General features: G+C 42.4%; 1 long non-coding RNA gene and 1 pseudogene across 1 annotated transcript; one reads left to right on the top strand and one right to left on the bottom strand.

Moving 5' to 3' along the window:
* The first annotated feature begins 6,069 nt into the window (after positions 1-6,069).
* On the top strand, positions 6,070-25,409 carry LOC140931842 (uncharacterized; annotated as a pseudogene).
* Positions 25,410-26,584: 1,175 nt separating this feature from the next.
* LOC140939761 (uncharacterized) lies at positions 26,585-27,493 on the bottom strand. Its single transcript, XR_012166091.1, has 2 exons — positions 27,307-27,493; positions 26,585-26,713 (listed from the first exon to the last, which is right to left on the bottom strand). It is a non-coding gene; the product is annotated as an uncharacterized lncRNA (long non-coding RNA).

Genomic DNA, 27,493 nt, shown 5'->3' with positions numbered 1-27,493 from the left:
CCCAAATTCGAAAAAAAATTGACGAATTCGACCCGCTTTTAGTTTTAAAATGAGGTATGACTTGCGTGAATCAGATGAAACCAGCGGTCTCCATGCTCGGTTAAAAAGTACTAAATTTGCCGAAATTTTCCTTTTTTTCGCCGATTTTGGTCAGAAGGCCGAGTAGATATTGCCCTGGGTCGAGTTACGTATTTTGAGGCATTGTCCTTAGCTCCTCCCCGCTGCCAATCAAATGCAGAGCGTAGCGTTGAGGTTAGCAAAACAACAACTGCGCACTTGCATTACGCTTTTTACATATTTTCCATGCCGTCACTGCACGTCTTACTATAATTTATTGGATATCCTCAAATTTGATAACATTTTCAAACTTAAAGTAGCACTCTTTGCACATAAAATCATTAACGATCCAACAGGCATCCCAACAATATTCTCTGGACTGCCATAGTCATTATACTAGATTTGTTTTTAATCTTAACTTCCACTGAGGCCACAAATAAATAATAACTATGGAGCTTCCACTTTTTCTTTCATTGCGTCGAAAATATGGCACGGCTAAGACGCTAATTGTCTAATTTCACATTTTCGCGACAACGTGAACATACGAGGACGAATTTCTCTTTCTTTCGGAATATATTTTTAGAATTCAACTCCAGGAAAAGCTGCCTACAGTATGTTAGTCTACGAGCAGTCTCTCTTTTCTCTTGGTCCATCGAGCATATCACATATAACTTTGGTTTTAAAATTCTGCTTTGATACGACTCTTAAGGGGAACTCGAGCACGGCAGTGAACGCTGTCAGATAGTAGATTTGCGAGTTAAGGAGGCAGGTGGGCCAGTAAAAGATCAAAAATGTTCACAAGAGTGGGGAGTAGAAAATAAAAGACGAATACAAGGCCGAAGAAGAACAGTCAGCTGGTCAGAGCCGAAGACTACTTAGCGTAAGGAAACCTCCAAACCACTAGGATGAATGGATTCTAAATAGTTTACAGCATAGGCCCCTGTCTACAGGAGAGATCGGACCGCTTGAAGATGATGGAGGACAAGCAAAGAATGGACAAGAGCACATAAAGAAACTGAAATCAAAATTGCTAAAGAAGCAAGAACATTGCGGGTCATTGATTTTATGTCACGAAAACAATAATCAGCCCTTATTTTCGGGTGGCAATACAACACGCATATCCAGCCCCCGGTGCCGTAACCGCGAATGATACTCTGATACTCTTTATCTATACCATAAGCGCGTCCGTGCTTTCGAAGATGGTGGTGGTGGTGATGGGGGGTGGGTTGAAGGGTATAAGTTTTGATACTGACCAAATCGTCAGTGGGTGTCTGTTCTCCTTCGCTGGTCGCGTTGAAATTAACAAAGTGACGTCGTTGGGTCTTGCGCAGTTTGAGCGAGTTTCCTATTTCTTGTCTAAGACAGTTTATGCATCATTTTGGTGTCGATAAAAGTTACGCTGTTATAGTCTGAATCAACGAGCCGCTAATGCCGTGCAGTGACGGCACTACCCGAAAAGCAAGTAGTCGTTTTGATTGGTTGATTGTCCAAACATTTGCATAATTATGTATGATTATGAGTAATTTGAGCGCGACTGTCATTTTATATTCAGCGGATCGAATGCTTGCGTGGAGTGCAAAATGTCGACAATCGATATTATGAACAGCAAAATATCCCTTGTCTTCTTCAAAATTGTCGGGGGAGGGATTGAAGGGTGTAATTTTTAATACTGACCAAATCGTCAGTGGGGGGCAAAACCACCTCCTACATCAAATCAAAATTTAGATTGTTGCTCAGGTACCTCAGTCCTTAACTGGTCAGCGTATTCCTGCAGCTTTTGCTTTCCTGCTCTGCTAAAATATAGAAAGACTCATTGTGTTCCATTTGCTTCTGACAAGTAAGAGATGTTTTTGGATGGAATATCTAACCCCTACAAAGGCCTTTTCATCGTTAAAACATTTTACCACAGTCCTGCACATAAAGAATCGGTGAGCGTCATCAACAACAGTAAACAAGTTGAAAGATAAAATTTTCTTTTTTTCGTTCTTTAAACTTATTCATTGGGAGCGCTCGTCTTTCGACTACGGATCTGTGGAAGAAGTCTTCTAAGTATATTATAAACGTTAAAACTTGCATGATACGGGACAGCGAATGTGCCGATGCGGAGGCAGGAGAGTGAGTTACTCGGGACATTGGGACCACGGAAACACACAAGTAGGTGAATACAAAATTGCTTCAAACTTGCGTGGTGTTCAGATGTTGCTCTAACATGGTCAGTGGCTTGTTTTTGGCTTACAAATTCGATTTTTTTATTACTCAAGCAGTATATTTAACATCTCGAAATTGGTCGGCTATTAACGTGTTTCAGTTCGTACGAAATCAATCTTATTATAAACGTCTTTTCGATTTCTTATAATCGCGTGATTTCTTGTACAGTGATCAATCACAACATTATAGTTGTTTCCATCACACATTCTTTTAGTGATAATAATTTCATAGATTAATAAAACTGATAAAAGATTTGTCTCGTTGCTTTGAAAGTTGGTGAAAGTTAGACCTTCAGCGTGCAGCCACTCACGCCCCACTGATCCGCCGGTATGTTATTTGCGTCAACTCAGACAGGCTTGATCAACGTTATGTAAGCTTTTGCTTTTTACCCAAAACGTAATCTTAGCCTTTGTGCGTACCGCGAGTTTTTTAAACGCGAAAACAACAAACAGCCCTTGTTTTCGGCTAGGGTAGAGAGAAAGAACACTGATGGACGAGGTGGTCGTCGTCCCTCAGTCAAGTGCCATCGCATATCCATATGTTTGCCTTAACTTACGCATGACGAAATCATAGGGCTAATATCCCTAACAGCTGCAGTGGGGTCTTGTAAGAATATGATGTTTAGACTCTACTTAAGGAGCTCATTTCAAAAATGTCCATCGTCCGACATAGTCAAGTGATATCATGGTGCCTTACTGTGGGATCCAGAAGTATAGGTCTAAAACGAAAGTAGGCGCAAGCTGCTTTTTTTTAATTTCAAGTCTGCTTGTAATGGACTTTTTCTTTTCTCCTTCGGGAAAAATGTGAAAGAAAATTGAAATTGTCTCAGCGGGGTTTTGGGGGGTTTTTCCCTTGAAAGAAAAGTATTTAGAAGAGCTATTGTTCACGTTTGAGCGCGCCCATGTCTGTTCATTTGTCTTTTGGATGCACGGGAGTGTTCACTAAACGGAGTTTATGCCTTGAAGAGATTCAAAAAGGTGAATGAACTAATGTCAATAGTTTTTGCTACAAAATTACCTTAAAGTAGCTATCATTGTCGTGATCTCACGGGCGTCAAAGTGCATCAAACACCTTCATTTCAATCGACAACAACTCAGATTTGATTGGAACAAATAGCCAAGTAAGTACCGGAGCAGTTTTATCATCTTTGCCGAAAGCTTCATGACAGGGACCTTGAGTGGAATATGGCGGGCTTCATTATGTACATGTTAACGAAAAATCGCTATACTTTTAGCTACTTTTGGGGAAAAAACTGATCGGTCGCAATGTAGAGACAGACAATCTGTTTTGGCGCCCATACATACAGATATACTTATGGAATGTAGCTATTAAACTAGCAGAGCAGGAAAGCAAAAGCTGCAGGGTTACTCTGACCAGATAGGGACTGAGGTACTAGAGGAACGATATAAATTTTGATTTAATGTAGGAGGTTGTTTTGCCCTCCAGGTGTGTTAAAGTATAAAATATAGAAAGACTCATTCTGTTCCATTTGCTTCTAACAAGTAAGAGATGTTTTTGGATGGAATAGCTAACCCCTTCTAAGGCTTTTCATCGTTACAACATGTTACCACAGTCTTGAAGAGTCGGTGAGCGTCATCAACAACATTAAACAAGTTGAAAGATAAGATTTTCGTTTTTTCGTTCTTTAACGGCTGTTCATTGGTAGCGCTCGTCTTTCAACTACAGATCTGTTGAAGAAGTCTTCCAAGTATCTTACAAACGTAAAACTTGCATGATGTGGGACGGCAGATGTGCCGAATCGGAAGCAGGGGAGTGAGCTACTCGGGATATTGGGACTACGGAAACACACAAGTAGCTGAATACAAAATTGCTTCGTACTGGTCTGGTGTTAAGGTGTTGCTCTAACATGGTCAGTGGCTTGTTTTTAGCTTAGAGACTCGATTTTTTATTCCTCAAGCAATATTTAACATCTCGAAATTGGTCGGCTATTAACGTGTTTCGTACGAAATCAATCTTATTATAAACGTCTTTTCGATTTTCATATAATCGCCTGCTTTCTTGTATACTTTTCAATCACAACTTCATAGTAGTTTTCATCACACATTCTTTCAGTGATATTATTTCATAGATTAATAAAAGACATGTCTTGTTGCTTTGCACGTTGGCGGAAGTTAAACCTTCAGGGTGCAGCCACTCAAGCTCACTTACGCCCCACTGATCTGCCGGTATGTTATTTGCGTCAACTCAGACAGGCTTGATCAACGTTATGAAAGAATTTTAATCTTTGTGCGTATCGCAAGTTTGCAAAACGCGAAAACAACAAACAGCCCTTATTTTCGGCTAGAGTAGAAGGACGAAGGACACGCACTGATGAACGAGGCGGTCGTCGTCCCTCAATCAAGTGCCATTGGGTATCTATATGTTTGTCTTAACTTATGCATGATGAAATCATAGGGCTAATATCCCTAACAGTACATGAGGTCTTGTAAGAATATAATGTTTGGACTCTACTTAAGGAGCTCATTTCGAAAATGCCCATCATCCGACATAGTCAAGTGATATCATGGTGCCTTTCTGTAGGATCCAAAAGTATAGGTCTAAAGCAAAAGGCGGCTAAAGAAGTTTTTTTTGTTTCATTTTTCAAGTCTGCTTGTAGTGGACTTTTTCTTCTCCCGGAGAGCAAGAAAATACATGTAAAAGAAAATTGAAATTGTCTCAGCGGGGTTTTGGGGGTTTTTCCCTTGAAAGTGTGAATGACACATTGTTCACGTTTGAGCGCGCTCATGTCTGTTCATTTGTCTTTTGCAAGGGAATGTTCACTAAACAGAGTTTATGCCTTGAAGAGATTCAAAAAGGTGAACGAACTAATGTCACTAGTTTTTGCTACAAAATTACCTTAAAGTGGTTATCAAAACAATAACGACCTACACAGCAGTCTACAACTAACTGTGTTCAAGAGAGAACTAAACAGTGCAACTGGGGTTGAAAGATATTATTTAAGTGCGTAATAAAGCAAACGCTGAACAATGTCTATTTCAGGAATCGAGAAAAGCGCCAATAAGGAGCCAAACACCATTGTCAACATTGCTGTGATCTCTCTGGCGTCAAAGTGCATCAAACACCTTCATTTCAAACGACAACAACTCAGATTTGATTGGAAAAAATAGCCAAGTAAGTACCGGAGCAGTTTTATCATCTTTGCCGAAAGTTTCATGACAGGGAGCTGGAGTGGAATCTGGCGGGCTTCATTATGTACATGTTAACGCAAAATTGCTATACTTTTAGCTACCTTTGGGGAAAAATCTGATCTCTCGAAACTTGCTTATCAAGCATTCTCACACCAAAAGTCACAAAACGTTTGGTTTTGATCCCATCTAATTGCCCTATTGATTCATTCTTTAATATCTGAAAACTTCCACAAGCAGCAGCCAGCGTGACTCGGATAAACTATTGTTACTCATCTGTAGGTGAGCATTGCATGGCTCTCGACACGATGACGCCATTTAATAGGCTTTTACGAGTTTAAGGGAGCCTTTTCCTTTTTCTCAGTGTACCTAATTAAATAAATAAATAACGATTAGGAGGTAGTATATCCACATAGTGCTTTTTCGTCTACCTGATTCCTGGTCAAATCGGAATTTGGAAGTGTTTGTTTTTGAGGAGAGGGGAAAGTAACCAGAGAAAAATCTCTCGGAGCAAAAGAAGAGAACCAACAACAAACTCAAACCACATATGGCGTCGACGCCGGGATATGAACCCTGACCACATGGGTGGGAGGCAAGAGGTCTCACCAATGCTCCACCCTTGCTGTCTAAGAAACCTTTTTCAACATTTTTGCAGTTCACAGGAGGTACGCAGGTATCGATTTATTGACTGTCAGAGCTACCATTCATAAGCGTGTCCTGATCAGAGAGGTGAAATCAACGGAGTTTACTGACTTTGGGTAAGTTTTCTACTCCTGTCTAAGAAATAGCTTGCACAATTTTTTTTGTACAACGCTCATTGTATTCTTCACGGTGGACAGCTTCAAGTGCCCCGTTGATACATACGCTGTGAAATATACAGTCTTATTAAATCCTTGCCAGATCTACAGAGAGATCCTCTTATTGCGGCGGTGTCTCTAACTTGACATTTTGCAAAGTAAACTTCCTCTTCTGTTCTACGCCATGCATAGACACAAAGTGTTCTTATTTTAAAGAAAGCCTCTGACGTAGGTCGGTCTAGGATTACTTTAACCAAGAAATTTCGTCTAACAAAAACAATAGCGGGGCAACATGGAAAACCAAAGCGCGCACTCCGTAAGAAATCAAGCGGCATGCCCTAAACTAAGAACGCTGATGCTCTTCCTAATGAATTTAACTACTTCTTTATTTCTGCTGGGGAAAAAGCAGCTAGGGAATCCGCGGAGTTAGCTCGGTCACATGGGTTGTTGGACTATGATGCTTCGCACACGAACAGTACATCAGAACCTGGCGAACCTTCTTTCACTTTCGGCTTCATAATCTCTGATACAGATCGATTCATTCTTGCACTAAAATTTAGATTTGGGGTTATTTTTGTCTAAAGAATTGGACGTAAAGTTTATCCGTGTCTTTATTAGATATAAAGACACTCATTAAAAATTAATTTCTTTTGTTTTTTCTTCATGAATTGTTAATACTATCTATGAATAAATTCATAAGGCAAAATAGGCCCTTTTACATTTATAAATGGAAAACGAGGCTGGAGTTGACCTTGTTTTGATACACCCATTCCTGCTTTCTTATGTAAATCATGCTGTTCTTATGCAAACTAGTATTTTTCAAGCATAATTTTCATAAGAACACGGTCAACCTCAGCTTCACCTTCAATCGAAGGCGAGGGTACTAAGTGCACACTGTAAAATAGCCCATTTTGCTTGTGCTAAATGTTTTAAAACGCCTATATATCTTTGGGGGCGATTTCGACAGAATTTTACAGAGACATTGTGAAACAATGGACGTTTAAGCCACAGTTGTACCAAATTGGGAAATCGCGATTTTGTGTCCAAATTTGCGGAAAGAATAGAAGACTGCACTCTGTGATTTTATTAATAAATGATCGGTCAAAATCTCCAGTGTGTAATATATTGAGCAGATTTTGCAATTTGAAGTTTGCCAGCAAGATATGATTATTTAAATGAGAAGAATCTGTCAACCCTGAAATTAGCGATTTACATCGTTTTATGAAAGCGCCCGTTTAGAATTCCGGTCAATACAAAACACACTGCAGTCTACCAAGTTTCCCCTTCTGCAGTGCCAGCTTGTGAAGTTTTTTATCTACACTGAATTCTTAGACACGAAACTGTCGGAAAAGTCAAATGTTGAGACTCCCGAAAGTGTCTCGACTAAATCGCGAGTTCCAAGCAAGATATGTAACAAGACGCTATCGGAGCGTGCACTTGGCCGTCGTGTATAATGCGTATGTGGGGAATTTTTGTGTCAGGCACGTGTGACTGTCGCAATGTTGTTAAGGTGAATATTGGAACGTGAAGCCATAGTGGACATTGCTCGTTATGTAAATAACTTGAAGTTTTCCTTGGAATTCCTGACGTAAACTGCAGTGGCTCACTGAAGACCGAACGCGCACGACTACCAAGAAATGTTATGGACTGGTAGCAACGTCTCTATTTCGAGTGGCAAGCGAACTTGCGAGTGAGCTCTAACGTCTCCCCGCACTCTGCTCCCGCGACTCCTTTTGCGTGCAACTCGCAGTTTACTTCTCTCAATATCCCTTATGCATCAGTCAAATCCAACTGTGCCCAGCCCCCCCTCCCGGGGCCACTACGGGGCATTACATTTGGCTGGGCTCAGTTGGTTTTGACTGACGCATTAAATGGAGAGCTTGCTCGCAGGCTGATACGGCAAACACTATAACTTCAGAGTAAGCTCAGTGTCTTTCTTCAAGTGTTTAATTCATAACAAAGTCTGGGGTGTACTTCTGCTCCTTTGAGAACGCCTGGATCCCTCCTGGAAAACATTGGCATCACTGGCCATAAAGCGGTTGCCTCTGAATCTGGAGGTAGTTCTCTTCGCCTCCTGTGTCGGCCGGTAGCGCATTCCTGTTGCCATCACTAGCTAGGAGGTCCCGTTGCTGGGCGTTTCCTTGGGCACGCCCTCGACCGGTTCTCTAGGTGCTTCCGTGAACTAATGGGCACGTGCTTTGTCACGGTACCTCCAAGACCTGTCCCTGTGCACCACCTTAGGCTTTGCCCGAGCACCTCGTTAGATCCTGTACACAACATCGTTTACTCTATGTACCACGACATACGCCCCTTACCATGGCCGGCTCAACACCATTTCTCCCCTTGCTGAAGGTGTCTGCTACACTACGCATGTCGTAACGCTTCTTCACCCGTTGGCTACCGGCCTACTGATGGTCTCTGGCAAAATCATGGGCAGTTTCTAGCGATGTTCGCAGTCTCTGTGCATATTCAAGTTAACTTTAGCTCTCAGATTCTTGACGTGGCCGGCCAATGAGCAGATCCAGGGGAACACGCAGTTCGTGTCTAAACAGTGGGAGCATGGCGGGGATGAGCCTTGTGGTCTTGTGAACAGCTTATCGATAGGACACTACGAGGAGAGGTAAATGTAGGTCCCAATCACGTTGATGATCCTCAACAAAAGTAGCGAGCTGATTCTCTAAAGTTCGGTTGTACCGCTCCAACATGTCGTAAGTTTGGGGATGCAAAGCAGCTTATCCTGGTCTTATGGATTCCAAGCAACGAGCATGCTTCCTGGAACACCCGAGACTTACTTGGCCTTGGTCGGAGTGAAACTCAGCGGGCACGCCAAATCTGGTGAAGAACTGAGACACTAATACGTCAGCAACAGTAACTGCTTCCTGGTTCGGGAGAGCCAGGTAAGCCTATGGTCATTTACTGAAATAGTCCATTGCCATTAGATTGTATTTGTTGCCACGCTTTGTCTCGGGAAGAGGCCCCAGTATATCGATGGCGACGCGTTCCATAGGTTCACCTCTATTGTACAGCAGCAAAGGTGATTTCTGCTTCGCTCTTGGGCCCTTAATAGAAGCACAAAGGTTACACCTACAGCACCATTCTTCAAAGTCACGGCGCAAGTGGATCCAGTAACATCTTTGACGAACTTTACCTAGGGTCTTAGACAGTCCCAAGGGACCACCCACTGGACTATATTGGGGTAGTTTTAGCACGTTGGCGCGAAGTGCTGTATGGACTGCAAGCTGCCATGTCTCCTCACCAAGTTCAGGATATTCCCACCGGTGATACAACACGCCCTCCTTGAGAAAAAAGGATTTCCATTGTGCCCAGTATGCCTTGGTAACGAGTCAAGATGGGCAACGACGGGCCACTCTGGTGTCCAATTGTAGTGGTGTCCGTTGGCTGTCTTCTAGTAGGTTTTTGCTCACTTCTCCTGTTTCCCCTCCTGAGCAATGCTGGAGCTACACTGCAGCTCTCTGACGACACGATTGGGCGTTTCGACGGGCAAAGCGTCATTTGCCTTGCTACCTAGGCCACCCTCACGGAATTCTCTCTCCTATTGACGCTAGCAGTGAACGCAATTTGTCTCCAAACAGGGTCGCCGCGACAATGCGTCTGCATTTTGATGAATCTTTCCTGTCCGATATGCAATACAAAAATCATAGCTCTGCAGTTTTTCAAGCCACCTAGCCAATTGTCCCTTCAAGTTCTTGAATGAAAGCAGCCATTGTAAAGAGGCATGGTAAGTTCTCACAGTAAACTTTCTGCCATAGAGGTAAGGGTGGAAGTTCTGAATTGCTCGGACCACTGCCAGAAGTTTACGCCTTGTTGTACAGTAATTGCGTTGAGGTTTACTGAGTGCACGGCTATAATAGGCTATGACTCGTTCGTCGCCATTGTGAACTTGAGAAAGAACTGCCCCTATGCCAACATTACTGGCATCAGTGTCTAGTAGAAACGGTTCTGCGCTGTGGGGGTACGCAAGCACGGTGGCAGACACAAGAGCAGCTTTGAGTTGCTGAAGCGAATCATTGCATTTCTTTGTCCCCTCAAAGGATTGGCCTTTCTCACACAGTTGATGCAGAGGACGGGCGACATCGGAGAAGGAAGACACACCGGCGGTAAAGGTAACATAAGCCAACAAACCTCACAACAGCCTTGGCATTGTGTGGCACCGGTCAGTTTTGATCAGCCTTTACTTTGTCAGGATCTGCGGTAACTCCATCCTCACAAACCACACGGCCAAGAAACTTAACTTTCCTTCAAAAAAGTTCGCATTTCTTAGGACTCAACTTCAGGTTTGCTGCTCGTAGATGGAAGAACACAAGTCTGAAGCGTCTCAACTCCAAGCCAAAGGTCATAGTATGAAAAATTATGTCGTCAAGGTAGATTAAGCACCTAAGGCCCCAAAGGAGGGTATCCATCAGGCGTTCGAACGTGGCCGGTGCGTTACACAGGCCGAAAGCCATTACATTTTACTGCCAGAGTCCATTCCCTGCTGTGAAGGCTGTCTTCTCACGGTCCTTTTGAGCCACTTCCACCTGCCAGTAGCCACTTTTACAATCCAACGTGGAAAACCACGAGGAACCGGAGAGTTTGTCGAAGCTGTTGTTGTTCCTTGGCAAGGGATAAGAGTCCTTTTTAGTGAGATCATTCAATTTGCGGCAATAGACACAGAATCTAGTGTGCCCATCTTTCTTTTTCACTAGGACTACCAGCGACGATCACGGGCTGTTAGAAGGCTCGATTATTCCTTTGCTGATGCATCTCCTCAACAGCTTTACGGGCTTCCTCCCCTTGTACCAATGGCTATCTCCTCGGGGGCTGACGAACAGGGGCAGCGGCGCCTGTGTCTATCACATGCTTCGTTAACCCAGTCTTTCCCAGATCTTGCGGTCCTGTTGAAAAGATGTCTTAAAATTCGCACAAAAACTCGAGCAGCTGGCGGTGTTGTCCGTCACTTAATCCCCCAGCGCTTCGGGCATAGAGGTCCTTGAGGTGATCTGGTTAGTTGCCTCCTGTCTCTTGGGATTCCGGGCCAAATTCGAGCTGCTGGTGAAGGACACTTTGTACAGGTTCACAACTTGCCACCTCCGTGCCGCTACAAACTTTCCTTGGCTCACCAGAGAGGTTAACCACCCTCACCGGGACATAATCTTTTAGCCTGCGAAAACATCCGTTTCTCCTTGCTCTTCGTCGATGGGGACGCTTCGCACGGAGGAACGTCTGCGACTCAGCGACAGAAATTCCATACTGATGACGTAAAATCTGTCCGGAATCCGGTCAGAAGCGCTGATTGGTCGACGGAGTAGTTACATTGTTTTAGCTATTGTTTACGAAAGACAGACAAAAGACAAAAGGCCACAAAAGTCAAATGTAAACGCAAAGAATCCCTAACAAAATAGTACATATTTGTGGAATATAGTCTTCTCTAGAAGAAGCATTTGAGTTTTACTGGAGCTCGTTGGCAGGTGAACACAACACTTTACCAAAATCGACCAGAAGACACGTAAAATTGGACAAATTTGTATTTGGAACCCCATGACTACTGGGTTTATTATGTAAACATTGGTTTGCGTCATCAGTATGGAATTTCTGCCGCTGAGTCGCAGACGTTCCTCCTCGCGAAACGTTCCCGGCGGCGAAGAGCGAGGAGAAACGGATGTTTTCGCAGGCTAATAATCTTTTTGGGCATCGAGCAGTGTCTTACCCACCATCACGTCTAGTGGGAGCATAACAGTGATGGATGGGCCTATTGTTTCCCGTGGTTCACAAAGAGCTTTGTCCATAATCTTAGCCGCCTCAATTGCCTCGCTGTGAAGTAAGATCAGAGTGTCCTCAGCTGCTGTTACTCGATAGCAGCGGGCTTGTTCGCTGGGTAAAAGCTTATGAAGGGGAAAGTCCTCTGCTCCATTTCAAATGCTTCATACTCCTGTATCGACGGTACTACCATAGGCCATCAGGACGTCTAGGCCTAATATAAACAGTTAGGAAATATTTACAACCAAAACTTCATGAGATACTTGCGTCCCCCCAATCCTCACCCAAAGCCTCAGTTTTCCACACACTTCCGCTGTTTCTCCTGTTTGCAGTTTTGAAGACATTGTTAGTGGCTCGTAGATGAGGGTGTCTACTTGCTTAACACGTTTGAACGAACTACTGTGACGTTGGCGTCTGTGTCAACGACCATTGGACACATCACTCCTTCGATGTTTCTACTTACGATAAGACTTCCCTCATCATGAGACAGTCGTCCAGCCCTCAACATGACTTGTGGAGTTATACTGATTTTTTGGTGGGCCGGTCTTTCCCCTTAAAGGCCGGCCTGGTTGGTAAGTTCTGGTTCTGCATATGTCTTGCCTTGCTTCTTCCAACCTTCCAACAGTCTCGTTTCAGGAGGTCCCTTTTTCCACAAGCCCAGCACTGTGGGGGCCCGAAGCTTTGCGAGGATACCACTTCAGCGAGCAGTCCTTTTACTTGTGCAAGTACATCATCCCGCTGGGATTTCCTGCGATCAGCACAATAAATGCCTCGCACCACAATAAATGCCTCGAACTGGAAATTCTCTTTGGTAGGAGGCTAGTAAGTACGATTCCAGCTCCATAGCTAGCGTCAGAGTAACCCGGAGGGACTAAGGCCTACTCTGCTTGAGTCGTAATCCAGGTCCTTCATCTCCCCTGGGGCGAGAGGGTAAGCTAGCCTTACCAAGCGCTCTAAATCCTCGGCTAGTTCTTGTAAAGCCTCTTCGCAGCGTCTCACTCTACTCTTAAATTTAGAGCGAGAAGTTCTTGTTGGTGCGCCGATCCGAATCTGCTCTCAAGAGCCGGAACTAGCTCCTTGTAGCCTTGTCGGGTGTTTGGGGAAAGGTTTCCTAGGAGAGATAAGGCAGGCCCTTTAAGGTTTGTCGCAAGATAGCTCCCTTTGTGCTCGTTGCTTCATTGATTCATTCCAGCAACGATTTCAAACTAAGCAATGTAGGGCTCCCACTGCGATTTGCCGTCAAACGATGGAGGTTTTTGAACTTGTCGTTTATGTTCGGGATCCCCACTGCAGACTGAGAATGGTGATGAAAACTTGGGTGTTTCAGGCTTAAGCCCTGATTTCAAAGGAGTTGAGGTTGCACTTGCATCGAACGCTCGGCGAAAGGCGAGGCGCTCAGTTTATCCTCCAAACTCTTTAATGCTTTGTCCAGTGGCAAATTAAAGCTCTCTTGTGTTTCCTTAAGCCGTTCCTTAACATCTTCTTAGAATAAACTTTGTCTAGAATCGAGAGAGTTTACCTTTTGTGTGAATTTTTCCTCCAAACCGTTCATTTTCACCGTCAGTTTATCTTCGTGTAATTTGAGCCCGCTCTTTAGTTGAGTTGCATGCGCATTTACTCGTGTGCACAATTCTTCGAAGCGCTGCAATATTTCCTGTACTTGAGACTCGACTTTCAATCCATTGTTCTGTTTTCCTAACGAGTGCAGAACCTGTAAGATATCGTCCATACTCGCCCCCGAACACGCTGTTGGCGAGGTAGCTTCGTCTTCTTCGCTGTCATCCTGAGTTTTTACAATGATTTCTCCGCTTTCATCGGCCATATTCGTATTGCTTATTCCAACTCCTGACACCAGTGTTACACTCCATGGGTTCAGCGAATAAAACGCACTACGATAATGACAAGTTTCCACAGTTTTTATTTCGACCACTTCACCGACACACTCGGTCCGATCCGCTCTCACGCTCTCGACAAGCCCAAATATGGCAGCCCCATCAAAGGAAAGCAGTATGCAGCATCACATTACACTTCGTAACCCAATTACCCATTATAGTACAAAGAGTTTTGGTATTAAATTTGGTTCAAATTTCAAAAGATTTCCAAATCACTGAAACAAGGTTTGATTCAGAGCTCGTTTGTTACTTTTGAATAAACATTTTGCTCGCAGTCTTCGTGCCACACGTGCACGTAAACACACAAAAATTATAGCGGGGCTCCCACGCGCGCGAAGCGCGCGTGGGACAGAGCCCTATACCCATAGATTATGGTCAACCTCTTTTCCTTTGGTTGTCACGTGATTGACCGAGCGTACGTACGTACGCGTCTACGGATTGTACGGGTGGGGTAGGGGAGACTATCAAAAAGAAGGGAGGGGTGTCTCAGGCGTGTCTTGCCAAGTCCACATCTTTTACATTGGACATTCACAATATGGTCAATTGACAGCTGTCAAAACAGGATAGCCACTGACTAGTATCCCATGACCATATCGCGGGCTCATATGTCAACTCATTGAGGTGACGTGATTTATTTGCAAGCTTTCCGCTGACCAGTTAATTATTTTACTAGATCGCGATCAATGTTCAGGCTCATACTTTCTAGCTAGTTGGGATCGGAACACAGGAAAACTGACACACGTCAATGTTGTGATCCATTGACAGCTGTCAAAACAAGGTATCCGCTGACCAGTTTCACTTGACTGTATGGCGGGCTCAGGTGTCGACCCATCGAGGTCAAGTGTTTTTTTGAAGTTATCCGCTGACAAGGTACTGGTTTTCAAATGATCGCAGGCCTCAGGTTTAATTTTTCTTAAAATTCATATGAAATATGTTGTGTTTATGTGCCGCACAATTAAAATTTTGATTTCAAACTGACCTCGGACGCGAAAATTCAGCCAGCTGCTACAGGCAGGGAAGACAGTTGCTTTTGACTTTTCTCGCCGTGTTCACGCGTTGGTCACGCTCTACGACCAATTTTTATGCTCTGATTGGTCAAAATTTGACAGGTGTGTTCATGCGGAAAATTTATGCAGCATCTTGAATCTTGTTTACTTTGACAGCTTAAGCTGACAGAGTTTTGTGTCAACTTGTGATGTTTTTAACTTTCTTTTTCCACTGGATGTACAAAATGAAATTCAGCTGCTATCAGCAGTCTTCTGTTATTCATGGCTAGTTTGTTTATTGGGTTTTTGGTTGAGTCACAGTCGGCAATCCGATTTCGGATGGCATCGTTTTCGTTTTCATCTTGCTTAATGCGTAAGTTGCAAAGTCTGAAGCGATACTGACCTTACTTGATACCTTTCAGGAGCTGCATCTCGAGTGGTAAGCCAAAGTAATTATCGTACTTGATGTTTGGTTTTTATTCCTAATTTAATGAAGTCGAGCGTAGTTTATGCGGCTATTTTGTCCACGCACGTTTGTAAGATTTGAGACCATGATCTGACCTAGTATCAGGTTTGTTATAAGCTTACAGATCTTTAAAAAGCCTTTAGACATTTTCTCACCGCAAATAGAAAGAAAACGTTTCAAAGAATATTTAGTTATAATTCTGGCTGTAAAAGAAAGGTTTGAGCGATTTTCTTGCCTCGAGTTCGTCTTTGAAAAAAGCAAACACCGTGAAGCCGGCTTAAAACATAACCTTCAGCTTTAAGCTCGAAGACTCAGGATTTTTAGAGACACTTTAATACTTGTCTTCCTGAATGAAAATTGTCGTCTCTGTATATGTTTCACCGAATTATATTTCTTTTATTGATTGTTAGTACTCTGTCTTGTAATTTTAATCGTTGTGCCGATTGTTTTCAGTCGTTCAGTAAACAACGCTTCCCGGAGTACTCAAAATGCCGTGCGTTAAACCGTTTTTAAATAAAAAAAATAAACATAATAAATTCTTTACTATGTTGGAGCGTAACTGTGTTAATGTTCATTCAAACACTCGCCACTGCTAGCACTGTAAAAGTCAGAACCGGCTGGCGGTAAAGATGATTTTGAAAATTTTTTCAACGGTTTACGGCTAAAGCTCACGCGTGCTTCGATCATCTTGAATAGCAATTTGTATCGCAATATTGTGAAATACTGCATTCTGTTGTCCAAGGTCTGTATGATAAAAACAGTGCCTCATATACTGTTTCACCTCAGATGTGATGTATAAATGATATAAAAGGTTGGTTTACACGCACCCAGATTTGTTGGCAAGATTTTGTAAAATAAACTTGTCGAACGCAAAAAATTCGGCCTGAATTTTTTTCCAGGCCTAATTAATCTACGGTGATCAAGAGCCATTATGGCTCTTAATAAATGTGATCGAAGATGATTGCCAGTTTTTGGGTGTACTTATGAGGCTATCAACTCGATGTGAGATTTGGTTCACTCTTGGGCTGTTTGCAAATTATTTTTTGTAAAATCACTTAGCCTTTCGCTGAAAAGTCACACGAATGTGTTCTAAAGTTAACTGAATTGTGGAATACAAGTTTATTGTTTGATTTTAATTATAAATTTATTAATGGGAGCCACGCTTTTAGCCCTGGCTAAATCTATATATTGTGCTCATCTTTTATCTAGTTTGAATATCCTTAAACATTTCGATATCCGTCGTTGTACTTCATGCACACGCTTGAAAAAAATGCATAACAATGAGCCCAAGGCGGGGTAACCTTGCAAAGCCACCACCGAAGTTAATTTTGCGTGAATTTGATGTATCACCAATCCGATCCCGGCTTGGCGGGTTACCCCACCTAGAATCGTTTACATGGCAAAATTTGACCCTGGCTGAGAGGGTTACCTGGTCTGGCAGACCGGGCTACCGGCCTTGGCGGGTCACCCCACCTATCATGTAAACGTGATCAAACTAAAATGAACACTTGCTAAATTGTGTGACACCTTAATATCACAAGTGTATTTTACAAGCAGAGACACAATAAACGAGAGTGAGTGGTGTGTTTAAAAATTTTAAACCAGTTTGAAAATTTCACACCAGTTTGAAAAATTTAAGCCAGTTTGAAAAATCAAACCAAAGAAAACGTTTGAACTACAGCATAGACAAGGGAATAATGAGTGCAGTTGTATTTCTGGACCTTAAGAAAGCCTTAGACACAGTAAATCAGGATCCCCTACTGACGAAATTTAGAGTATATCGGAGCTCGTGGCCGCCAGTTAGAATGGTTTAAATCTTATCTGTCTAACAGGTTTCAGGTTGTATATATTAATGGAATTCTCTCCGAGAAATCCGTTTTAAAATGTGGTGTTCCCCGGGGTCCAATACTTGGGCCACTTTTGTTTCTAATACATATAAATGATCTTTGTAACATAATTGATTAAGCTACCACACGAATACACGCAGATGACACTAATTTGACTTTCACTGCTTGCAACATCCCTGAACTACGAAACGATATGAATGTAGATTTACGTTACCTTCGAATTTGGCCTATTTCTTATCGTATTAACACCCGTACGTGCCTTATTTATTCCAGCCAGAAATTCCTGCTAAAATCTGTCCATTAATCTTTTTTTTTTTTTACTACATTCTAGTTCTTCCATTGACGGGTTCAATCACCGACCATCAGAGATGACATTACAGCCGTTTAGCTACGAGCAACTGAACTTTTTTAAGTTCTCCTCGTTAGTATTAAATGAATTTCCCAAAGTCTTACGGCAGACCTTTAAAACCATGTGGGACAACACCTACGGAGGTCGCCCTGGTTTCCAGCTCTGGGATGATTCAACTGTTGTGAGAAATTTATTTGCCACAACAGAAGGTGGTAAGACTAAAGTTCCTATTCACCAGTCTTACAATGATTGGGATTGCACCAATCTCTTCCAGGCTACAATATTTGCGCGGTCATTTGCCTTACCAGCCAGCGCAGGCTCCTTCACCACACTCAGTGATTTGTACGTGAAACCGCGCTTTATACCGCATGATAGTTTCCACGCAAATGTGCTCAGCCCGGGTGGAAACAAGGCGGAGACCTTTGCACTTGCAATTGATCAGCTTCGTCGTCTTAGGAATTCACTTTGCCACCCGAAAAATTCTGAGATGGACAAAGCGACCTTTGATCAGCGCGTGAATTACGCCAAAGATGCGTTTAAAGCCCTTGGCGTCTCGACAGTCCAAATTGACGCCGTTGGTGGCTTGACGGAGTCGGACTTTCCCACAAATGAAGTTCGCAGATTGGAAATGAAACTCGGAGACGAAACTCGAGCGTACATCAAATTTCTCGAGGAAGTGAGTTCAGACATCTGTGAGATAAAAGCGATATTGCATTCTACAAAAGAGGCAAACAAGGAAGACACCAAAAATTTTGCTACAGGAGCACAAGCAGAGTACGCTACGATTCTCGAGGGTGTAAGTGCAGATATCAATGTTTTGAAACAGATGAGCGAAGAGGACACAGTCAGCAGAGAAGTCATGGCTAGATTGGAGGAAAGGATAAATCAGTTGAAATCAGGGAAAGATGAACGTGATAAACAGCCTGAAAATTCAGGTAAGAAATGACAGACTGGAATGACAGCCGTGAAAGTTAATCAACGCCGCGGTTTTAGAGTCCATCTAGCTAGTTCCATGTTCCTGGCGCCAGACAAAACACGGAAGTCAAGAGAACTTCCGTTCAGTTGGTTAAACAACACACTTTATTTGAGTGTCAACGTATTTGGCTCGAAATTACTAATTGAGGACACTATTTTTATGTCTTCCACCATTTTACTCGGTTATCAGGGAAAGAGCGGCAGTACCTACACTTCTCAGTTATTTCAGGACCCTTAGTATTGGTCCGGCCCTGGGGATCGAACCCGTGAACTCCGGCATTGCAGTCAAGTGCTCCACCGACTAAGCTTGTCCTGCCTCGGTTAAGTGCTTTAATTATTCTGCCTAAAATGCTACAAGCGTTAGGTTATGCAAAAGTAAATAATTTGGGTTATTTACAGGGATGAAAACTTGCCCAGAAACACTTTTCATTTATAATCAGAGAAATATGTACTTTCTAAAGAGACGTATGCCTTGTACATCACCAGACGTTTGGAGGCTTGAAGTGGCTCCAAGCCTGCATAGCTGGCCATATAAGTATGCTTACCTGCTACATTACACGAGTGGATTGCTTTTGTTTGGCGTTGGGGTAACTAGGAGAGAGGGGAATTGGAATAAATACTAAAGAGTTTATAAGAGTACTTGCGCGCTCCAATCAAGACGGCGTGCCAGTTAAGTCGAGGCGTGGCAAGAATGGATAACGTAAACTGGCTGAAGGAGAATAACCTTCTTCGCAGAAGATTTTTGAGAAATGGCTACGAAGGATGCTAGCAGTTTATCGATTATTCCCCCGCCATCTACACAACCATGTTAAAATCTCCGTCACTTAGCTGATGGACTATGTTTTTCTTTGTTCCAAAAAAGCATTTCTATATTCCATGAAAGTCAAGTGTCACTAGATCGATCTTTTAAGTGAGTCGATTTGTTTATTTGTTTAGATATTTGCGCATATCTTTTAATTAGTTTTACGGCTTTTTTTTTTAAGGTATAAGGTCATCGCTCCTTGGAGCTCCCCTTCCTTCAGTGGTTCCTAATTTTACTGGGCGCCAGGGTGAGTGTGAGGAGATCATCCGACACGTGTTTTCCGAGTCTACCCGACTGGTGTCAATCTGGGGTTCACCTGGATTCGGAAAAACATCGGTTGCCATTGCGGTTGGACATGCACTTCAGTCTCAAGGACTGCCTGTTTATTGGGTGTCATTACGGGGAGTGGGTTCTAAAGCAGACTTGGCTTCCAAGTTTCTTAGCTTTCTGAGGAAACCTACCACAACAACACAACCTTCTGGTCAACGTCTATCCATCGATGAAGAGGTTGGGCAACTTTTCAGTGATGTTTCAAAGCCATCTGCGTTTATCCTTGATAACTTCGACGATTTGTTAGAAAGTGGTTCGCCGAACGCAAAGGAAGAGGTCATGCAACTTCTCGAAGAGATTCTAGGGCGAAATCAAATGTTGACGTTTGTCGTAACCACGAGAGAGTCTCTTGAGTATATGGACCTCCATTTTCAAGGTCATAAGGGTTTAAGAATAAGGCCGTTGGATAAAGCCTCTGCTATGACCCTAGTTTCTGAGTTGCTTCCAAATGCAAGCGCTGCAGACTGTACACAAGTCGCGCAAATCTGCGGACAAGTTCCTTTAGCGGTGAAGTTGATGTGTTCTTTGATATTTGAAGACAGCGCTCAACCACACCAGATTATAGATTACTTTATGACGTCCTCGACAGAAGACCGTATTAGTGAAATGTTAAACAATCTAGATTACCCAACTCGTCACCGACTACAGTTCTTGTTTGACTCTTGTTTCAAGAACCTCACAATGCAAGAAAAAGATGCAATTATATCCTTAAGCATTCTTCCTGAGAGTTTTAATACGGAAGTAGCTGCAGCCGTTTTAAGTGATACAGGATCCATGGAAGCCAGAAGGATATTGGGAAGCCTTCGAAGAAAGTCTCTTATTGATTCAAGCTCTAAACCGGGAACATTCACAATGCACAGGCTCCTGCAATCATTTGCAAGAGAGAAGGGAGAAAGAGAGATGAGAGATTCCTTGCTGAACTCAAAGAGTCGTTTGACCGCGTTCTACCTTTGCTTTTTTGAGAAGCTAAATAAACAATTTCTCACCGGGAACTCAATGGCAGCATATATGGAATTCTTTGAAAATAAGAAGAACATCATTGAAAGCCTAGTAGAGAGCTGTTTCGATTCCGAAAGAGCTGACAGCGTTTACGATGCACTAGTAAAAGGAGAGATATTTCTTGACTCGCTGTTTTGGAATACGAATGAAGCACAAAACTTTTTTCACATATACGACTCCGCCATAAAGGCAGCCAAACTACAAGGGAAAGGCAAGTACTACAGGCAACTACTTTCTTCAATAGCTTTCGGTGAGGTGACCTGGGGACGAAAAGGAAAGACGAGACATCTTCTCTCAAAAGTGAATGAGCTTCAAACTGCAGCTTCTATTGTTCCTAACCTGGAAAAAGGAAAATACTTGTGCTATATGGGAATCTATCACTTTGTTACAGAAGAAACGAATAGTGGAGTGCATTTCCTAAAAGACGCGCTATCAACACTGATAAATTGTAACAGTACAGAAAAACACATTCTGGAGATGGTTATTTTTCAGATACTTGCTGTTTATTATCAGTCGCGTAACGACCTCTCCAGTGCAAGAGCTTTCTATGACAAAGCAATCCACCAATGCATGGCAATGGGGGACTGGCAACTACTTATTATCCCGTCAACAAAAGGGGAAACAAGGGAAACTATCAATGAAGTAAAACTTAAAAAAAACTGGGACAACTTGCTACGTCAACCACTGAAATGTCAAATTGCCTTTCTATTACACAGAGCAACAAACACTTTTGTTGAAGCCAACACCAAGCAATGTATACACAATTCGCTTCTCCAAATCTTAGAGAATATCGAAGGAGAAGTTCAAGTTACTCCCGGGTTGCTCACTTTTCATAGCGTTGTGACAAATTTACTCTGGGAATTAAGTAGTGGGGACCCTGCTAAACTGTATGCAGCCAGAATCAAATACCACGAATCCGCACTCACCCAAAGCAAAGAAAGCCCTCTTAACATAGACAAGTTTGAGGATGTTAGTCATTTACAAAATGAAGCACTTGCAAGGTGCTTGTTAGACCTAAGTAACAGATTCAAAGAAGAAAAAAGCTATCACAAGGCTCTCCAGGCAAACCAGCAAGCCCTTGAGATATCGGAGAGAATTTTAGGAGAAAAACATGAAAGCACTGCTGACAGCTACAGGGAACTCGGTATAACCCAACACGAAATGCATGACTACACCTCAGCTCTTCAATCCCATCAGCGTGCATTGGCTATCCGTATTAAACTGTTTGGAGAAGAACATGAAAGCACAGCTAACAGCTACTCGGATCTGGGTGCAACACAACACGAAATGGATGAGTACACCTCAGCTCTTGAATCCCATCAGCGTGCATTGGCTATCCGTATTAAACTGTTTGGAGAAGAACATGAGAGCACTGCTAAAAGCTACAGAGAACTGGGTATAACACAACACGAAATGCATGACTACACCTCGGCTCTTGAATCCCATCAGCGTGCATTGGCTATCCGTTTTAAACTGTTTGGAGAAGAACATGAAAGCACAGCTGACAGCTACAGGGAACTTGGTGTAACACAAAGCAACATGCATGACATCGCATCAGCCCTTCAATCCCATCAGCGAGCATTGGCTATCAATATTAAACTGTTTGGAGAAGAACATGAGAGCACTGCTGAGAGCTACAGGAATCTGGGTGTAACACAACACAAAATGCATGACTACACCTCAGCTCTTCAATCCCATCAGCGTGCATTGACTATCAATATTAAACTGTTTGGAGAAGAACATGAAAGCACTGCTGACAGCTACAAGAATCTAGGTGTAACACAAAACAAAATGCATGACTACACCTCAGCTCTTCAATCCTATCAGCGTGCATTGGCTATCAATATTAAACTGTTTGGAGAAGAACATGAAAGCACTGCTGACAGCTACAAGAATCTAGGTGTAACACAACACAAAATGCATGACTACACCTCAGCTCTTCAATCCCATCAGCGTGCATTGGTTATCCGTATTAAACTGTTTGGAGAAGAACATGAAAGCACAGCTGACTGCTACAGGGAACTCGGTGTAACACAAAACAAAATGCATGACTACACCTCAGCTCTTCAATCCCAGCAGCGTGCATTGGCTATCCGTATTAAACTGTTTGCAGAAGAACATGAAAGCACCGCTGACAGCTACATTGATCTGGGTGTAACACAACACGAAATGCTTGACTACACCTCAGCTCTTCAATCCTATCGGCGTGCATTGGCTATCCGTATTAAACTGTTTGGAGAAGAACATGAAAGGACAGCTGACTGCTACAGGGAACTCAGTATAACACAACACAAAATGCATGACTATACTTCAGCTCTTCAATCTCATCAGCGAGCTTTGGCTATCCGTATTAAACTGTTTGGAGAAAAACATGAAAGCACCGCTGACAGCTACATTGATCTGGGTGTAACACAACACGAAATGCTTGACTACACCTCAGCTCTTCAATCCTATCAGCGTGCATTGGCTATCCGTATTAAACTCTTTGGAGAAGAACATGAAAGCACAGCTGACTGCTACAGGCAAATCGGTGTAACACAACACAAAATGCTTGACTACAACTCAGCTCTTCAATCTCATCAGCGTGCATTGGCTATCCGTGTTAAACTGTTTGGAGAAGAACATGAAAGCACTGCTGACAGCTACAAGGATCTGGGTGTAACACAACACGAAATGCATGACTACAACTCAGCTCTTCAATCCTATCAGCGTGCATTGGCTATCCGTATTAAACTGTCTGGAGAAGACCATGAGAGCACTGCTAAAAACTACAGGGAACTGGGTATAACACAACACAAAATGCTTGACTATACCTCAGCTCTTTAATCTCAGTAGCGTGCATTGGCTATCCGTATTAAACTGTTTGGAGAAGAACATGAAAGCACAGCTGACTGCTACAGGCAACTCGGTGTAACACAAGACGAAATGCATGACAACACCTCAGCCCTTCAATCCCATCAGCATGCATTGGCTATGCGTATTAAACTGTTCGGAGAAGAACATGAAAGCACAGCTGATAGCCACAGGCAAGTCAGTGCAACACAAAACAACATGCATGACTATACCAAAGCCGTTCAATCCCATCAGCGGACATTGGCTATCCGTATTAAACTGTTTGCAGAAGAACATGAAAGCACAGCTGACAGCTACAGGTAACTCGATGTAACACAACACGAAATGCACGACTTCACCTCAGGCCTTCAATCCCTTCAGCATGCATTAAATATCCGTATTAAACTGTTTGGAGAAGAACATGAAAGCGCAGCTGACAGCTATTGGAAACTGGCTGTGACACAGGCGAACATGCACGACTATGCCTCAACTCTTCAATCTCATCAGCGTGAATTGGCTATCCGTATTAAACAGTTTGTAGAAGAACATGAAAGGACTGCTGACAGCTACAGCCAACTCGCTGTAACACAAATTAACATACATGAATACATCTCAGCTCTTCAATCCCATCAGCGTGCATTTAATTTATCGCAAAATTGTAGAACTTCTTGTTTTTGCAGGGACTAACATTGTAACGCATCTTTCACAGGAATTTGCTTTTAGCCAGAACTTGAGTGCTCTAATAATTTTTCAAAATCGGTCACAAGATTCGACTTTAATTTCGGTCTTATTGAATGCATTTTTGAATATGTCTCATTGATATGCATTTTTTTATTGTTCGAGACATACAGTGTGACTACTGCCAACATCTCACCAGGTGACAAATCTACGTCTCGTGTGCTTCTGATTTTGAAGCTTTAAAGTGCTGGGAAAACTGTAGAACATATGTTAATTCACTGGTGAACTGAACACCGGCTTTTGCGCACTTCGAACCCACTCGCTGAAATTTGCTATGGTTTTTCTTTAGATTTGTGTTCCTTTCCCATTTCTAAACAAAGAAACTTGAAAGTGTTTCAACAAACGTTTCCGCCCTTTGTTTATACTTTAACTGAGGTCAGCGTAATCCAGCTGTCGTCCAGGTCAAGTCGGGAGATGAAATTTGATAGTAGCTCGTGGTAAGTTAAAGCCGGTCTACTTCGCTTTTGTTAAGACCATGTTAGAGTTTTTTGGCAAACAAAACATTTTGTTAAATCTCGAGCACATTCACCAAGACCAACGAGCAAAATAATCGCGATGATAGCTTTGAGACGCGACACTTTGATGAAGGCGGACCCTGCGGTGAGCCTTCTGGCACGTCGTTTGTTCAGCGGTCGCGCAAACTCATGCAAAAGAGACGCCTCTTCCTGGGACCAGTCTCCGCAGTTGGGGAAAAAGGCCAAAAAACAGGGTCAGATCAGCCTCGTTCCCAGTCGTCCTCGGCGATTTCGGATGTGACGTCACCTGTCAAGCTTGTCGGGAAAATTCGCCTAGGACGCCAGGCCAATAATGGCAAATCCAAAATGGCGGCGTCAAGCCAAGAATGCGACTTCAGCCAAGACTCTTGAAGAAATGAAAAAAAGCGTCGGAAATAGGTTGGGATTTTTTAATCAACGTTTGCCATCAAATACATAGAGATGTTGGAGAAATTTCTTTCAAGGAATCGTTCCGCGTGTACACCTGTTATCATCGTAGGTCAGTAATTTCGAGTTTTGATTTTATTAAAAAATATGGATTTAATTCAGCCCAACAAATCGTCCCATCTCAGGAGTGTGTTCCATTGCCTGTCGGGAGTGAGTTAAACCATGTTGAAGTTCGTGAAAGATGTGTCATCGAATTAGCTCTGTACTCAGCATATTATCTAGCGGATGAAAAACTTGTTAATCGCATCGCAGCACTGCGCGCATTGCAATTCAAGAGAGACTTCTAGCCTAGGTGTCGTCCTAAACGACAGTGGATCAACTCATTGTCCATTAAATATACAAAACAGAAGTCATTAAGTGCTGTCAGCCTTTTGAATACGCCTCATTGTGGCAGATACAAGCTATAGGGGCAGTTTACAACATACTGAGTAATATCAGGAGCGTTCAAATAACCTGAAACGGTATCAGATGTAAAACACTTTGTGTCCATGCTTTTATAGCATTTAGCATGAATAAAATTTAATTCTATATCCAAGTTATTTTCAACCAGTGTATCTACCCACCTTTTAAATGAGATGATCCTTTGGGGACTGTTGAAAACTTTCAGCCAAGCTTTCTTTCTGATTCTATCAATGTCTGATTCTATTGTTGTTGATGTTGCACGACCCCATATCTATGTTCCAGTGTACTACTATCTTATGTAAACTTAATCTCAACCGTGGTAGGATTAGCTCAGTTGGTAGAGTGCTTGACTGCAGAGTGGGAGGTCAGAAGTTCAATTCCCGGGGTCGGACCAATACTCAGAATCTTAAAATGACTGAGAAATGAAGGTATTACCTTTGCCCTGCTGCAAATGGCTAGACCTTTGCGTGGCTCGGATGCATGACCACGTAAAATGGCGGTAGTAGACGTAAAAATAGTGTCCCCAATTATTACTTTCGTGCTGAATACATTGACACTCAAATTAAGTGCTTTCCTTTTTTTTTTTCCTCTGTTTTCTTTTTTTATCTCGAACCACTTTCGCAGCAGTGGTCTTCCAGTGAGTCATAAGTTTAAAAAGAATAGTACATGAGTTTTTGGTGCTATTTTCAAAATAGACAATATTAGAATGTTCTGCATAAACTGGGAGCTGCAAGATACAAGTTCAAGGCACTAGGGTATTATAAAGAGCAAAAAGCATATTCAAACAGCTGAAAATGGCATGTAGCTGGCCCAGCCAATGGTACCATTATGGCATCAAATTAAGTGGAAAAAGGTCTTAAGTTGGTCTTGAAGTTGTTTCCCCAACCCATCCCCACAACAAGCTTTACAAGACAAGAAGTAGTTGTTATCAGGTTTAAAAAATTTCTCTTAACAAATTTCACAAGTGTTCAGAACTATGGCTTGTTAGGAAATCAATCTATTTCCTTATAAAATCAATAAAGTTTTGTTTGATGAAATCTAAGAAATTCAGTATTAAACATCACGGTTTCATATTTTTATTTTCATTTCAAGTTTTCTTCAGCTGAATTACATTTTCCTTTTGCTCCTGTATCCTTCACATCCCAGTGTCGTCTATTACATGCTCTCCTTTCATCCCCTTTAAAACTTTCTGAAAATTAATGTAAAGGAAGGTAAAAAAATAGACAATATATAATAAAAAAACTAAACATTTGATGTACAATACCGTGCTCAGGAATTATGCCTGTCAGGCAGGTAAATCGCTCTAAGTCGCAATCATATAAAGGACTGAATGATAGTCATATCATTAAAAATCAGGTAAAACTAAGACACCCGAATATTACATGAGTTACTGGTGCTATTTTTAAAATAGACTATTAGAATGTTCTGGATGAATTGGGAGCTGCAAGGTACAAGTTCAAGGTACTAGGTTATTATAAAGAGCAAAAAGCATACTCAAACAGCTGAAAATGGCATGAGTGTTTTTTTTTTTTGGCTTTTCGCGCGAAACCGTGTAACTGATTCTCGTGATTTTTTCCTAGCAACGATTCGAACAACAAAGGCAAAATAAGCCCACTATAGCCCTGTAACTTGGAAATCAACGCCCATATTGTTCAATGAAGATGAAGCCTTTGATACTAGTGTACATACAGTGTACAGTGATCGTCCCATGCCCAACTAAGAAGAAACCTTTTTTCTAGCTTCGTGTAGCGAACAAGACTGTAAACAATATGCTTAACTTACCAGTGTTTTTGGGAAAACATGCCCGCCACATTTCGTTGCTATCAGTTGAAACGGTCCAAAGATGCGCGGAAGAGATGTATTAATCTCATGAGTCCGAAATATTCCGTGATCGTCGCAGAAAACAAAGGATTTTCGTAGAGAAATTATCTGGGACTTTTTCTCGTCGATCTGGGACTTTTTTGCCATT

Source organism: Porites lutea, chromosome 1 (assembly GCF_958299795.1).
Source record: "Porites lutea chromosome 1, jaPorLute2.1, whole genome shotgun sequence".
Classification (NCBI taxonomy): domain Eukaryota; kingdom Metazoa; phylum Cnidaria; class Anthozoa; order Scleractinia; family Poritidae; genus Porites; species Porites lutea.
This window is presented reverse-complemented; position numbering and strand designations above follow the sequence as displayed.